This window comes from Arachis ipaensis, chromosome B03 (assembly GCF_000816755.2).
Source record: "Arachis ipaensis cultivar K30076 chromosome B03, Araip1.1, whole genome shotgun sequence".
In the NCBI taxonomy this organism is placed as follows: domain Eukaryota; kingdom Viridiplantae; phylum Streptophyta; class Magnoliopsida; order Fabales; family Fabaceae; genus Arachis; species Arachis ipaensis.
Window position 1 is genome coordinate 96,802,735 of NC_029787.2, and position 5,251 is coordinate 96,807,985.

The following is a 5,251-nucleotide window of genomic DNA, read 5'->3' on the forward strand; positions in this document are numbered from 1 at the left end:
GTGAGATGCCAAAACTATTCAAGAGGCAAAAAGCTACAAGTCCCGCTCATCTGATTGGAGCTATGTTTCATTGATATTTTGGAATTTATAGTATATTCTCTTCTTTTTATCCTATTTTATTTTCAGTTGCTTGGGGACAAGCAACAATTTAAGTTTGGTGTTGTGATGAGCGGATAATTTATACGCTTTTTGGCATTGTTTTTAGTATGTTTTTGGTATGATTTAGTTAGTTTTTAGTATATTTTTATTAGTTTTTAATTAAAAATCACATTTCTGGACTTTACTATGAGTTTGTGTGTTTTTCTGTGATTTCAGGTATTTTCTGGCTGAAATTGAGGGACCTGAGCAAAAATCAGATTCAGAGGTTGAAGAAGGACTGCAGATGCTGTTGGATTCTGACCTCCCTGCACTTAAAGTGGATTTTCTGGAGCTACAGAACTTCACATAGCATGCTTCCAATTGCATTGGAAAGTAGACATCCAGTGCTTTCCAGAAATATATAATAGTCCATACTTTGAATAAGGATTGACGACGTAAACTGGCGTTCAACGCCAGTTCCATGCTGCATTCTGGAGTCAAACGCCCGAAACAAGTTGCAAAGTGGAGTTCAACGCCAGAAACATGTTACAAACTGGCGTTCAACTCCAAGAATGACCTCTCCACGTGTAAACTTCAAGCTCAGCCCAAGCACACACGAAGTGGGCACCAGAAGTGGATTTCTACATCATTTACTCAATTCTGTAAACCCTAGTAACTAGTTTAGTATAAATAGGACTTTTTACTATTGTATTAGGCATCTTGGGACGTTTAGTTCTTAGATCATGGGGGCTGGCCATTCGGCCATGCATGAACCTTTCACTTATGTATTTTTCAACGGTAGAGTTTCTACACTCCATAGATTAAGGTGTGGAGCTCTGCTGTTCCTCAAAGATTAATGCAAAGTACTACTATTTTTCTATTCAATTCAACTTATTCTGCTTCTAAGATATTCATTCGCACTTCAATATGATGGATGTGATGATCGTGACAGTCATCATCATTCTCAACTTATAAACGCGTGCCTGACAACCACTTCCGTTCTACCTTAGATTGAATGGATATCTCTTGGATATCTAATACAGGGGACCGAGTCCGAGATATTAGTGTCTTCGTGGTATAAGTTAGAACCCATGGAGGTGAATTAAGTTCCAACATGGGACAAAGGACTGCAGATGCTGTTGGATTCTGACCCTCATGGAAAGGAGTAGGATTGATTGGATGAAGACAGCAGGAAAGCAGAGATCAGAGGAACGAAAGCATCTCTATACGCTTATCTAAAATTCTCGCCAATGAATTACATAAGTACCACTATCCTATTTTATATTTTATTTATTTTCATCCACTATAATTTCTTAATACAATTTAATCTGCCTGACTGAGATTTACAAGGTGACCATAGCTTGCTTCAAGCCAACAATCTCCGTGGGATCGACCCTTACTCACGTAAGGTTTATTACTTGGACGACCTAGTGCACTTGCTGGTTAGTTGTACAAAGTTGTGAAACAGATATAAGATCATGAACGTGCGTATTGAGTTTTTAGCACCGTTACCAAGGAATGGAATGATCACAATTTCGCACACCAAACTCCTTCCTTGAGATCTTCTTGTCATGCCACCTCTTAGCTTTTTCCTTGTATATCTTAGCATTTTCATAAGCTTCTAGCCTAAACTCATCCAACTCATTTAGTTGGAGTAGCCTCTTCTCTCCTGCTGCTTGAGAATCAAGTTTGAGGAGTTTAGTGGCCCAGAAAGCTTTATGCTCAAGCTCTACAGGGAGGTGACAAGATTTGCCATATAACAGCTGAAAAGGGAACTTTCCAATAGGAGTTTTGAATGCTATTCTATATGCCCATAGTGCATCTTCTTGCTTCCTGGCCCAATCTTTTCTTGTGCTTCCTACTGTTTTCTCTAAGATCTTCTTCAACTCTCTATTTGCTAACTCAGCCTGGCCATTAGTCTGAGGGTGGTATGGCGTAGCTACTTTATGAATCACTCCATATTTGTGAAGGAGTTTTTCCATCTGCTTGTTGCAAAAATGACTACCACCATCACTGATAAGATCCTTGGGCACTCCATATCTAGTGAAAATGTGCTTCTTAAGGAATTGAAGGACAATCTGTGCATCATATGTGGTTGTGGCTATGGCTTCTACCCACTTTGAGACATACTCTATTACTACTAAAATGTATTTGAAAGAGTAGGAGGGAGAGAACGGGCCCATGAAATCAATGCCCCAAAGATCAAACAGCTCCACTTCTAGGATGTAGTTCTGAGGCATCTCATTCCTTCTTGTCAATCCTCCAACTCTTTGGGATTCATTACATTAGCGAACAAACTCTCTGGCATCCTTGAAGATGGTTGGCCAATAGAATCCACTCTGCAGTACTTTAGCAGCTGTTCTTTCTGGTCCAAAGTGTCCACCGTAGGCTGAACCATGACAATGCCACAATATATCTCTCATTTCATTTTCAGGGACACACCTCCTAATCATTCCATCAGAGCATCTCTTGAATAAGAAAGGTTCGTCCCACAAAAACATTCTTGCGTTATTGAGTAGCTTTTTCACTTGTTGCTTGGAAAATTCTTGAGGTATCTTCCTTCCCACCTTGTAGTTTGCTATGTCAGCAAACCAAGGTGCTTGCTGAACTTGGAAAAGATGCTCATCAAGGAATTTTTCATTCACTTGCTGTGGTGTATCTTGATTGGCCTCTTGTGGCACTCTTGACAAATGATCTGCTACTTGATTCTCACTCCCCTTCCTATCTCTCACTTTAATGTCGAATTCTTGTAGTAGCAGCACCCACCTAATAAGCCTTGGCTTTGAATCCTGTTTAGACATTAGATACTTGAGAGCAGCATGGTCAGTATATACTATAACCTTTGAACCAATCAAGTATTGTCTAAATTTATCAAATGCATATACAATTGCCAAAAGCTCTTTTTCTCAGTGGTGGTATAATTTTTCTGTGCTTCATTTAACACCTTGCTAGCATAATATATGACATGGTGCATCTTGTCTTTATTTTGCCCCAACACAGCACCAATTGCAAAGTCACTTGCATCACACATAAGTTCAAAAGGTAATTTCCAATCAGGGGTTGTGATAATTAGTGCTGTAATGAGTTTTCTCTTTAGAGTTTCAAAGACATGCTTGAAACTGTCATCAAAGATAAAAGGGCTATCAATCATCAGCAAATTGCTCAATGGTTTTGCTATTTTTGAAAAATCTTTGATGAACCTCCTATAAAAACCAGCATGCCCAAGAAAACTCCTTACTGCTTTCACATTAACAGGTATAGGAAGCTTTTCAATGATTTCTATTTTAGCTTTATCAACTTCTATACCTTTGCTCGACACTTTATGCCCAAGAACTATTGATTAGCGGATAATTTATACCCTTTTGGTATTGTTTTTACATAGTTTTTAGTATGTTTTAGTTGCTTTTTATTATAGTTTTTATTAGTTTTTATTCAAAAATAACATTTCTGGACTTTACTATGAGTTTGTGTGTTTTTCTGTAATTTCAGGTATTTTCTGGCTGAAATTGAGGGACCTGAGCAAAAATCTTATTCAGAGGCTGAAAAAGGACTGCAGATGCTGTTGGATTCTGACCCTCCTGCACTCAAAGTGGATTTTCAGAAGCTACAGAAATTCAATTGGTGTGCTCTCAATTGCCTAAGAAAGTAGACATCCTGGGCTTTCCAGCAATATATAATAGTTTATACTTTGCCCTAGATTTGATGGCCCAAACTGGCGTCCAAATCCAGCCTAAAACATTTTGGCGTAAAACGCCAAAACTGGCACCAGAATTGGAGTTAAACGCCCAAACTGGCACCAAAGCTGGCGTTTAACTCCAGGAACAGCCTATGCACGTGAAAGCTTCAATGCTCAGCCCAAGCACAAACCAAGTGGGCCCCGAAAGTGGATTTTTGCACTATTTGCACTTAGTTAGTCAGTTTCTATAATCCATAGTAACTAGTTTAGTATAAATAGCACTTTTTACTATTGTATTAGGGGACTTTGGATCTAGTTTTCATACTTTGGAGCTGAGACCATTGTTCACGTTTCGGGGGCTGGCCTCACGGCCATGTGGTGCACGAAATTGTGACCATCAATGGCGCCAACAACTCGGTACGCACAATTGTAATCTCAACTCTTTATCACAACTACGCACAACTAACCAGCAAGTGTACTGGGTCATCCAAGTAATAAACCTTACGTGAGTAAGGGTCGATCCCACGGAGATTGTCGGCTTGAAGCAAGCTATGGTCATCTTGTAAATCTCAGTCAGGTGGATTCAAGTGGTTATGGAGAATTGATAATTAAAAGATGAATAAAACATAAAATAAGATAGAGATACTTATGTAATTCATTGGTAAGAATTTCAGATAAGCGTATGAAGATGCTTTGTTCCTCCTGAACCTCTGCTTTCCTATTACCTTCATCCAATCATTCATACTCCTTTCCATGGCAAGCTTTATGTTGGGCATCACCGTTGTCAATGGCTACCTCCCGTCCTCTCAGTGAAAATGGTCCAAATGCACTGTAACCGCACGGCTAATCATCTGTTGGTTCTCGATCATATTGGAATAGGATCCATTGATCCTTTTGCGTCTGTCACTACGCCCAACACTCGTGAGTTTGAAGCTCGTCATAGTCATCCCTTCCCAGATCCTACTCGGAATACCACAGACAAGGTTTAGACTTTCCAGATCTGAAGAAACCCAAGAGATACGCATTCAAGCCATTGCTAGTAGAACAGAGGTGGTTGTCAGGCACATGTTCATAGGTGAGAATGATGATGAGTGTCACGGATCATCACATTCATCAAGTTGAAGAACGAGTGTATATCTTAGAGAAGAAGTAGGCGTGAATTGAATAGAAAAACAGTAGTACTTTGCATTAATTCATGAGGAACAGCAGAGCTCCACACCTTAATCTATGGTGTGTAGAAACTCCACCATTGAAAATACATAAGAACAAAAGGTCTAGGCATGGCCGAATGGCCAGCTTCCCAAAGATGAAAAGGTCTATCAAAATATATCCCAGTATGAAAATACAATAGCAAAAGGTCCTATCTATAGAAAACTAGTAGCCTAGGGTTACAGAAATAAGTAATTAATGCATAAATCTTCTTCCGGGCCCACTTGGTGTGTGCTTGGGCTGAGAATTGAAGCTTTCATGTGTAGAGACTTTTCTTGGAGTTAAACG